Below are 12557 nucleotides of genomic sequence, written 5' to 3'. Positions count from 1 at the left end.
CTTTGTCCTTGTTTATGATTTCCCACTCTTCCTCATGTACTTCATGGGCCTGTCACCCGTTGTTCCTTCGGTTGGCTATCTTCATTCGCTATTAAGGCGTGATCCATCGTACTTCTGCATCACTCCTCCCTTTAACGAATGTCTTGTCTCGAGAGAAGTAAACACTTATCCCGAAGTTTTGTGCATGTGACATCATGCCAACAGGTGTCCGGGTATGTGAAGTGATGATCGATCCCATAGTTGGCCAGACAATCAGCCACTGCGTTTGCTGTTCTTCTCACTGCTTGCAGGATGATTCTGTCAAGTCTTGTGAGGTGCTCTGCTATGAGCTCTGTGACCTTGGCCAACCTCCAATGCTTTGTTACCTTACTCTGTTTCGCCCCCATTTTCATTCTCCTTGCTGCATTGATAGCCAAAAGAGAATCCCCTTCCACCACTGTAGCTCCTGTTTCCAGGCGTATTAGAATTCGTAACCCTTGCTCTAAAGCCGCAAATTCCATTTCATTGTTGGTTCCTTCACCCAATGATTGACGGAAAATATGTTGTATCTCTCCTTTGTAATCCTGAAGGACACCTCCTATACCTGCCAGACCAGGATTCCCACGAGAAGCCCCGTCAAAGTTGAGTTTGTGAAAGCCTGTTGGTGGTGGCGACCAAACATTCATGGAGGGGCTTTGTTGTTGTCGCAGTTTAGAGGAGACAATGATGGATCCTGTCTCAATTCTAAATGCCTGCAGAATTTGTAAGTCAGTGACTAAGAAATCCTTGTTCTGTTCTGCTTTCCCTCTAGTAAGAGACGTTTCCCTCATGTTTTGCAAAATGGTGGCTTTAATAAACTCTATGGTTTTAGCTTCATTTTGAAACACCCTTCTGTTTCGTTCTTTCCATACCATCCACACTATAAACCCCGGGATTAATTTCCATAATGTATTGACCATTGGGTTTTGGAAAAATTACTTCGCCAATTCCCTATGCGTTCCTGTATTGAGTTTCTATCCCTGTCTGTTCTCTTAAATATGGCTTCCATCCAGTTCCATAATCTCTCTGTCCATTTACAGGTATTGAGGAGGTGATTCATGGATTCCTCCTCAATTTCACAAAGGGGGCATCGTGAGGGGCCTATGAACCCTTTTTTCCTTAGGTTCTCCCAGGTAAGAGTTCTTCGGTGCATCAAGAGCTAGAGGAAAGTTTTAATCTTCGGCCAAAGATCAGCATCCCAAAATTTACTATACCAATTGACTTTTTCCCTTTGTTCGTTTTCTTCAATATAGATTCTTGCTTCTTTGAGGGAGAAATTACCCCCCTCAAGCTTGCCCCAACGCAGTTGATCTGCATCACGATCATTCCTTATTTTCCTTTTGGCCAGCTCTGTTTGTAGTGCTCTTATAATGTTATCTTCCTCTACCGGCTGCTCTGTATCGTTGAATATCCACTGATTCCATGCTTGATTATTATCGTTAGGTTTCCAATAATGACTTACTATTGTCCTCCCTAGTTCCTGGTTTCTTCTCTGAATGGTTAGGAAATCAGGGCTTTCGAGCTTAGGCAACTACTGCCAAGCGTCTTCCCATAACAGGGCAGTCCCTCCATCACGTACTTACCAAAAAATCTGTTCCTGAATTATGCTCTGATTAGTTCTTGCAAGGTTCCATATTGGAGATCCGTCTGGGGGTTCTTGTATCCTGATCAAATTCTTTAAGCTATAGTGATTAGCATACTTTGATTTCCAGTGTTTGGCCCAGGGTATATTCGGTTCCTTTACCCATCTCCACCATAACTTGGCTCCACATGCTCAGTTGACGGTATAATGGTCCTGAAGATTTAACCCACCCAGGTGTTTGGGTTTGCAAATTTAATCCCATGCCATTAAAGACCACTTCAGTTTCACTGAGTTGCCCGACCAAAGAAAATCCTTCTAAATGAGTCAGATTTTCTGAAGCACACCTTTAGGTGCAGAGAGAATAGAAAGCATGAAATGAGGAATAGCCTGGAGGACGGATTTGGTGAGGACTAGGCGGCCTGCAAAGTTGAGGGTCCTATGAGTCCAATGTTGACACTGTTTCTCTAGATTGGCAATCATTTTTTCCCAATGGATTTTTTTCCAAGGTTTATCAGTCAGCAGAATGCCTAGGTACCTTGAAGGGAGGTTACACCTCTTGAAACCGAGGACCGTAGATAGATTTTTCTGGACTGCTAGGTGCGCATTGAAAAAGAAAATGGAAGATTTAGCTAGATTAAGTTCCATACCTGAGGCTAGGCTGAAGCGATTGAGAATGTTTTTGAAACCAAGAGCTTCTTTGACAGAGGGTGTACCATGCAGCATTGTGTCATCGACAAACTGCTGATGAGTTATTGCAGGGCTTGAGGGCAAGGGTTGGAGACCCTAAATTATGCCATCCTATTTTTCTCTTCTGATAAGCCGGCTAAGACCATCCATTAGAATTACAAAAAGAAAGGGGGATAGGGGACCTCGAGAGGGTCTAAACTGGGTTGTGGGAGCTTCGTTAACCAGAATGGAAAATTTGGTAGACTTAATCAATGCTTGGATCCGAATTATCCATTGCTTCACAAAGCCAAAGGCATCCAAAATAGCCTCCAAATAGTTCCAACTCACTTTACAATAAGCTTTTGATAAGTCCAATTGCATTAGCATGCCCGCTTTTTTCTGAGTTTGGAGAGTATGAATCATCTCTTGATCTAGTAGTATGTTGTCCATAATCTGTCTCCCTTCTACATAACCAGATTGTTCTTCCGAAATGATACCTAGAAGAATTGGTTTTAGTCTGTTAGTTATGACTTTAGATATGATCTTGTACACCACATTGCACAATGCGATTGGCCGGAACTTCAACGGAGTGTTTTCTTCCTCCTCCTTTGGAATAAGGGTTATGAATGTAGAGTTGAGGGATTTTAGGATGGAAGAGGAGCGTCGGGAATCCTCCACCACTTCCCATACCTCTGTTTTGATTATTTCCCAACAGGCTTTGTAAAAGTCGATGGTGAAGCCATCCGGTCCTGGAGCCTTACCATTTGGCATATATTTCACCGCTTCTTCCACTTCTTCCAAGGTAATTTCTTGATTTAAAGCCTTGTTTTGATCCTCTGAGATGAGCTTGGGAATAGAAGTCACTAGGTCCCTAATAGCTACCTCTCTGTCAATATTAGGTTCCAATGCAATTTGGCTGAAATGATTTATGAGAAGGCTCGAGATTTCATGATGAGTTTGCACCGAGGTTCCCTGATCATCCTTTATTCTTAATATTTTATTAGCACCTCTGTGATCAATGGCAGATCTGTGAAAAAATTTAGTGTTCTTTTCACCTTCCTTAAGCCATTGAATTCTAGATTTTTGCTTCCATAGAGTTTCCTCCTGTTGGCATCTGATCTGCCAATCCTGCATGAGTTTTTGTTCTGTATTCATTATTTCTTGATTCATATTTCCCTGGATCCATTCCTTGTGAATTTGTTCCAATTTCTCCTCTAGCTTCTTTTTTTCCTTGAAATGTTGCCGAAGACTTCTTGATTCCAGGATTTTAACCTGGTTTTGATATGTTTAAGTTTAGCCTGGAGAATGAACATTTTAGTGCTTCTTATGCCTAACGGTGCCTCTATTTTCGTTGTGAACTCTGGATGACTAAGCCAAAACTTTTCAAATCTGAAGGGCTTATTCCTTGGTGTGCCTAGGATAGCCGCATTCATTATTATGGGCCAGTGGTCTGAACCTCCACTTGGTAGAATGTCCGAATCCATAGTAATCCCTTCCAGAAGAATGGTTTCTGTCACTAAGAACCTGTCCAGTCTAGAGGTGATTTGCCTATCACCCCCTCTTTTATTATTCCATGTGAAAGTTCCACTCTTGGGGAAGATGTCTACCAGCCCGGTTGATTTAATAAAGTCTTTGAAAGCTTCAGAATCCTTGTTGAGTGATTTGATGCCTCCTTTTTTTCCGTGAGCGAAGTAATCATATTAAAATCACCTTTGAAAATGGCTTTTGCTTGGGGATATCTCTGCTGCAAGTTGGATAGAGCTCTGAGCCATAACAATTTGACCTCTAGTTTCTGAGGACCATAGACATTTGTGCAGAGATAGGTGGCTGGATTTCCTACCATTTGGACTTCTATAGAGATATGAGATCTGGCAGCTTCAGAGGATATAAGCTAGAGAACCTGAGGATTCCAAAGAATGGCCAGGCCCCCTTCCCATCCACTGCTTGCTGTTTCTAGGTATTCCATTCATTTACCCAATTTTTTACTGATATTTTCCATTGTTTTGCTGGAGCATTTAGTTTCTTGCAAAAAAATTATATCTGGTTGTTCCTTTTTGACTTTTTTCTTTAGTAACCGCTGCTTCTTTAGGCTATTAAGCCCTCTAGCATTCCATGAAAGTACTTTCATAATTAACAAATTTTAGGAGGTGAGTGTGAATGCCTCAAGGGCTTTCATCTTACCTGAGTTTAGGAGCATCTGACCAAGTTTTTGTAATGCTTCCTTGTTTTTTTCTGGTGTTTTGAGTTGGTAGTGGTTTGATGCAGTCCTTGAGCTCTTACCCCTAGCCCTTTTTCTGTTTCCAAGCTCCTTCTTTGCAAATCCAGTTCTGCTTGTTGTCTTGCTATGAATAAGTTGTTGATTTTGTTCATCTCCTCTTCCGATATGTGTTCCATGCATTTCTTCTTCCAATTTTCTACCATGTTTGGTAAATACATACCTTCTTGTTCAATAATGTCGCTTAGTTCCATATCCTCTAGCCCTATTTCGTTAGTCATCATCTCTGAGTCTTCTTCTAATACTTCTGTTGGTCCCTGAGCATGTGGGATGTTGTTGGATGGAATAGAAATTGGTTCTTTTGTTCCTGGTGTGGTTGTGGTCTGGCTTCCTCGCAATGTCTCCCGCTCTGGATTGTTGTCCTCTGAATCCGTCTCTGATTCCAACACCTCAAAAGCATGGCTTGTGTTTCTGAAGGAGGTATTTGCTTTATTTTGTCGTCTTTTGTTTGCTCTCTGTCTAGCATTAGGTCGAACAAAGGCCTCCTTATTCTTATCTCCTCTATTATCCTTGGGTTTCTCCGTCGTTCTGTTCATTGGGCATTATAGATCAAATGTCCATGTTCATGACATTTTCTGCAACAAAATGGGATCTTCTCATAGTCTGTAGCATGAAAATACACTTCATCTCTGTATTCCAACCATAGGCCCTCATGAAGAGCTCCCGAAACATCCATCTTGACACAAATATTGCACAAGAGGTGTATCTTTTCTGTAATGTTGCCTCTGAAGCTTTGATGAAGGTGCCTAACTTGTTGCCTATATGGTCAAGTGCTGCATGTCCCCAGTAGTCAATTGGTAGAGAGAACAAGCGAATCCAGACCGATACCTGTTTGAAGGTTTCTTGTTCCGGTGCAAAGTTGGGTCTCCATGGTCTCATGTAAAGACCTGCTGAGGCAAAGAAATACGGGCCTCCATCAAAGATTCGATCCTTGTCATCCAGATTGGTAAAAACCACTGTGAATAACCCTTTGGCTCCTAAGTGGAGTCTTACATCCCCTCTGGGTTTCCATTGCTACTTTATCCACATGCACAAGGCTCGTTCTGTTGGCCATAAACCCATAAACTTGTAGAGCACTGCATGTTCTGCCATGTGGTAGCGGTACGCCTGTAGTTTTGGGTCAGAGATTATTACCCGTAGGGTGTCAGTTGCTTTGGGCTTGCACGGTCCCTGGGTTTCTTTCTTTTTGCCTCTCGTCATTGTTCCTTCTTGTCCTGCCTTGGTTTGGTTTAGATCCTCCTTGTCTCTTGATCGTTCATTCTCAAGCCCGTTTTGTGTGCTCTTACATCCGCAGGGGAAGGGTTTTTCCTGTCTCTGTTCTCAGTATTGTTGTTGCCAATGATTTCTTTTTGTTTTGGGGTATCTTTGCCCTCACTGTTTAGCTCTCCTTTGTTGGTCATATCCTTCTTTCCTGACTTCACAGAGCCTGATATTTGCACCCCGTCTAGTGCAATTCTTTCCTTGCGCATCATTACCTGTTTATAAGATGGGGTCCCGCTCGACCGCGCGTTTTTCATCTGGAGGGTCAGAACCTGCCCTCTTCTATGAAGCTCTGCTGCTCTGGCACTGTTCTCCTCCAGAGTTGGTATTATGGCTGCAGCTTGAGCAAGTCTTCTTCAAACCCTAGCCACCATGCTCACACCGTTCCACCGAATATCGGATGTGTGTGTGTGTGTGTTATAATTTATATAACTATTAATAATTACAAATGGTTAATATTTAATAGCAATTTTTACAATATATATCTAATAATTATTAATGTGGTTGATAAATGCCTATAGGCTTATATCAACCACATTAGTAAATGTGGTTGTGCTAATTTATCTTTGTGGAGTTTATAAGTAAAATGTTTTGAATCATAGAAATCTTATTGCTATGGTTGATAAAGCAATTCAATATATAATTTTAGTGTAATATTGGTTGATAAGGCAATTTAATATATAATTTCTGTGTCGTATAAGCTCTAAAGTAGTTATATCTCTTTTTCCTTTTAATTAAATTAATTAATTAAAAAGATAATGTGAAATGAATTATGTTTTTTGGGCATGTAGTATTGATATGCCGTGGTATTCTAACAAAATTCATTTACAAATTAAAAATATCCATGATGAAGTGGAGTGAATTTCTATAATTAAGAATATTGGTAAATGTTTTTCTTTAAGTGTATATATTTTTAACTTATATATCAATTTAATAATAATAATAATAAAGAAATAATTTAGTTGTTTTTTATGATTTTTTGTGTCAAAAGTACTATCAAGTCAAGTATGGTAGAGATGTATCAAAAGTAATATCTAGTCAAGTATGGCAGAGATGTATTGTTTAACATTTTGATTAGTTCAAAATAAAATAAAATAAACCTCTCATGACTTAAAGAACACCATCTCATAATAACAAAAAAACAAATATCTTAAACCAATATACCACATTTGTATATTGTGTATGTGTGTTTTTTTATTGGTTTATAATTGAGAAAAGTGATAACACAAAACAAAAATCTTAAACAGATATACCACATTTATATATTGTTTTTTTTTAATTTGTTTATGGTCAAGAAAAATGGAGAGTGCTATATCTCTTCAAGTTTTTCCAATTTTTAGAGTTTTACAAATTTTTTATGATTTCTATATTAACACTAATTGCATAATTGTCTAAAACCTTTCTAATAATTGTCTAAAACTTTTCCCACACAAAATACACTTTCCAGCACAATACAAAATGATCTCAAATAAATATATAACATTTACAATATTATTTTTAATCTATTTTCAATTTATTTATAATTAACTAATAATAATCTCTTATCTCAACAATGTTAAACAATCTACTAACACATTCACCATCCACTATTAATAATGTTAAACGTATCACCAACTTCCATATAACTAATAATAATGTTAAACAGAGCACCAGCTTCCATATAACTTAGTTAAGAATTTACTACAACTAGAGTTGCTCTCATCTCTCTGTCATCTACTTTTATCATCTATTAAAGTTGCTCTCATATGTCATTTTTTTTTTGTGGTTTCATCTGGTATCATCTTTTATTTAAACTATAGTCTTGGTACCCATAATAACTATTACTACACTACCACTTAATTGCCTAAAATATAAGAAACAATTACCTTTCAAACATCATAACATTTTGTCAAAATTATAGCTTGAAGTGATAATTCAGATTGAAGTGATAGATTTTTTTTAGCGGGGAAAGTTATTCCTTTAATATTGATTATTGATGGCATACACGACCATACATGACCACACCAAGAAAAAGCATAGTACATACTCTAGGAGTTATGTACATTGATCAATAACACAAACACATGAAACGAAAGCACATTCTCAGAGTTGAAAATTAACAATTTTGGCATTTGAAAAGATATGAAAAATGGTTTTAAAACACATCCAATCATCATTATACGAGCAGAATTTAAATAATTTCTCACCATCTATAAATGATAATTTTGACCTTAAAAAATAGTAATTTTAACATTTAAACGGGCCATAAAAATTTACTCGAAATATTCAATGGGCAATGAAAATATATATTCTATTACTCTTTTTACTATAAATTTAAAAATGCTAATACAAACACACATTCCTTGATAATATCAACTGAGAAACGATAAATCATAAAACCAATTGATAAAAGACATGGATTTGATACCAGAGTATTTTTTCACATATTTTATAACATAGTAATGCATTTCGGCCAAAATTTCAAAAATGATCAGACTCTTCAAACTAGACAACTATTCCACTTTGATGGTTACTGCACTGTACTTATACACCTTTTCCTCTTGCTGCAACTGTAAAACTCCCAAACATACTCATAATTTCAACATCATCTGTCAGGCAAGAGCTCCAAGACCTGTGTTGTTGCTCCAGGCAGGATGAGAACTGCCATCAATGTCTGCATGGCGATTTCCATCTGCTGGACGGTGAGACAGTCCTCCCACTGTGACCGTGCAATCTGGGCATTGAGATGTCTGCGTTGGTCCTCCGCATTCCCCCACCACGTAGTAATGGCCATTGGGACATTGATACCAGTGCCCTCTTCCTCCCACACCTTTAGTAATAACTTCAATAACCTCTAGTTTCACTCGATTTTCCAGCCCCACTCTAATTTCGGCGGTTTTTTCATGATCAAGGTTTTTCTGCAGAATGATGTCGCAAACAAATCGCCAAACCAGAAGCAAAGTCGTTTGGAGCAGAACAAACTAATGCCCATTGTAAGTAGTGCATCAATGGCCAACTCATTATCTGCTAATTTAGAATTAACATTATTGTTGCTGAAACTATATTTCAGTCTCAGCATCAGAAGCTTTTCAAGCATCAGCACCTTGTAGGAGCTGTGCTCTATGATAAAAGAGAGATGGTATATTGCTTGATCATGGTCTTGCAATCCACAGAGTGCACAGGATTGGCAACTCTTGGCATCTCCTCCCCGTGATGAAGATGTCCCCTTTGTTATTCCCTCAGGGTGCCGGTTTTGCTGAGGTTGTTTCTGCTTCGTCAGTGGTTGTTCTCCAAGAGTGGGTACAATAGCGGGGCATAACAAAAAAATTGAGTGCTATTGCCAAAATTGAAATTGTTTAAGATCTCAATTCATTTGAAAATAAAATATGCGCGCCCATGCCAGTTTGAAATCGAAAACAAGGAGGCTTGAAATGGTAATATGCGCGCTAATGCCAGTTTGAAATCGAAAACAGAGGAGGTTTGAAATGGTAAAGGAGAGAGTGGAGGCCAAAGTGGAGGCGGGCAAGGTCGATGGGCAGGAGGACGGCAGACCGCAGAGTCGCCGGAGCTGCGTGACCTGTAATCGCCGGAGAGGGATGCATGCCATGATCCATGGTCGAGCATGTAAGGGCACCATGACATCAAGGAGGCTGTCTGCCGCTGTCAGAGGGTGTAAGGACATAGCATTAACTTTGCTATGGAGGTGGAAATAGGCACTGCCGTACTCACCCTTTGTTCTTTTGTTCGACTGTTCGAAACGTATAGCGATCGCCATTGATTTGCATGTATATTAATTTTTGTATGTGTTCCATTTATTGTTCCTCTAGTGGTGCAACGAAAGTTGCTGCCTGCAATGTGCTCTCACTAAGTGAAGACTTCAAAGTTGAGACGCTTACCTTAAAAACCCTTCCTTCGAAACCATAGATAAGATCATCTCACCCACCAAAAGTTGCTGAGGTCTTTTATTTGTAGGGACTCTAAAATATTTTCCCAAATAGTCAAAACTTACAAGTCCTCTAAAACTGAGATCTAGGCACAAGTCGAAAATTTATATTCGACTAAAAGTCCATTGTCATATACACTCAAATTCCTACACACAAAACAAAATATCATGATACTTTAACTCTTCAAACATGGCGTTACGAAGGGAAATGGAAAATATTCTTTTACAATAAATACATTCAGTGTTGAGTACCGTGGTTACTTTAAAATGAATTATTATATTATATCAATTTTCATTTTATTTTTCTATCATCATACATTAATTTTGCGTTATGGGCTTGATTGTGGGGAAAACTCCACAGTTAAGCGCGCTTGAGCCAGAGGAGATCTGGGATGGGTGACCTCCCGGGAAGTCCTGGTTACCAGGTGCAAGCCCCAGAAGTGATGATTGACACTATGTGATTCATTTCGCTAGTTTCAATCCCACTTCTTCACCCCTGTGAGCATCACCCGATGCAATGAGTGCTAGATGAACAATTCAAAAATCATGAGAAATTAGTCAGTTACGACTACCTCTCATGGAAATGGTCATACGTTAATGACTTACTTAACGTAGTTGAATCCCAAAATGATATCTAATATAATGCACTGTGTAAACCCCTAATACTTTAATTCAAAAAGAATGAAGGGATCTCTACTTGAATGGTTCATGAGGCACAATACTTGCTAAGGTTTTGCAAATGGGGTAGCAAGCTAAGTGGGCTTGATTGTGGGGAAAATTCCACAGTTAAGCGCGCTTGAGCCAGAGGAGATCTGGGATGGGTGACCTCCCCGGAAGTCCTGGTTACCGGGTGCAAGCCACGGAAGTGATGATTGACACTATGTGATTCATTTCGCTAGTTTCAATCCCACTTCTTCACCCCTATGAGCATCACCCAATGCAATGAGTGCTAGATGAACAATTCAAAAATCATGAGAAATTAGTCAGTTACGACTACCTCTCATGGAAATGGTCATACGTTAATGACTTACTTAACGCAGTTGAATCCCAAAATGATATCTAATATAATGCACTGCGTAAACCCCTAATACTTTAATTTTAAATGTTATTTAATTATTAATGCAAAAGTTTTTATGCTTGGCATTAAAGTACTTTTTTAGACTTCATCTTAACCTATGAACATGCATCGTCCCCGAGAAAATTTAGTGAATAATGGAGTACTAAAAGTCCTAGTGAAATGGAGTACTAACGGCCTTACTGAAAATTAAGTGAACAGTGGACATATTATATATATTTGAAATTAGTTTAGTTAACGGTGATTAGTACTAAAGGTCCCAACAAAAATTAAGTGAAATGGTTGATGCATTTAAATTTATATAAAATATATACTTATAGTTTCAAATGTGATATTCAAACCGAGGATATAATCATAAAATAGATGGAAATTTAAGGCAATAAAAATAAAATGATACAATCAAGAGCTTAATTTCTAATGGACTAGCAATTCAAATCTCATATGGCAGCTTAGAATTCAAATAAAATAGCAATATAAGTGTGTCCATCCATGTGCAAGTGACAACCACTTTTGTGATAGTATATGATAAATTAACAAGCCTTTTTAATCAATATCTTACTATTTGGATCTTCTTGCACCATGTTCTCCCACCTTAGTTTCGTAACAACAATATCTTTAAAATTAGATTAATTTAAATTTATCCTAATTTAAATTTTATTATATATTAAAAAGTTCAAATCTTTCTCAGTGTCTTTTTCTTCCTAGACACAGTGCACCATTGCATTGAAATGTTTGAATGGTTAAGACGGTGTCCTTTCCTATAATAGGTCATAGTTCTTCCTAGACAAAATACACCATTGAAATGTTTGAATGGTGAAGACAATGTCCTTTCTTATAATAAGTCATAGATTCAAAGGTAAGTACTTCATACTGCAAATAAGCCTCATATATCAAGTTTTCTTTTCTTAAATTGAGATTATTATTATTATCAATAATATATATTCATTTTAACTTGTAGAAAAAATCTTTCAAATACAAATTTCTCTTTAAAAATTTTAATCTTTAAATATTTATAATAAACACAAAATTAATATAAATTTCATTTCATTTTTAATATATACATATTATAAATCAATTTTATATTAAAGATATTATGTTTACATATAAGCCTATATCATTCTTGCATAATAAATAAAAGTCATATGGTGATAATGTGCAGGTAAAAAAATAACATTGCCACCACATGACTCTTGTTTTTATAGTTATAAAAAATAGTTAAATAAATGTTATAAATTTAATTTGAAAAATATAATAATAATAATAATTAAATAAATATTATAAATATAATTTGAAAAATATTACAACATTAATATAATCTTCGCCCATTCTCCAATGAAGAGCAAGGGTACCTATAAATAAATGTTATAAATTTAATTTGAAAAATATAATAATAATAATAATTAAATAAATATTATAAATATAATTTGAAAAATATTACAACATTAATATAATCTTCGCCCATTCTCCAATGAAGAGCAAGGGTACCTATATAATCTTCACCCATTCTCCAATAAAGAGCAAGGGTACCTATGGATGGATGTCATTTAGGACCGCTCATGAATTCTAAAGGTAAATCATTAGTGTCACTTTAATATGTACACGATTACTAGCATCGATGTTATTGTTAAGCTATCAAGATTTTATTCTTCAGTTATTAAAAGTGAGTGAGTTATTAAAAGTGAAATACATGTGGGTTCGTTAGTTACTGATACTAACTTAAGGGACTAAAGGGAATATGGTGGATTGCATGGAGAGTCTG

Source organism: Pinus tabuliformis, chromosome 7 (assembly GCF_031772625.1).
Source record: "Pinus tabuliformis cultivar Carrire ecotype Pingquan chromosome 7, CPIR1, whole genome shotgun sequence".
Lineage (NCBI taxonomy): Eukaryota > Viridiplantae > Streptophyta > Pinopsida > Pinales > Pinaceae > Pinus > Pinus tabuliformis.
Note: the sequence above shows the minus strand (reverse complement) of the source record.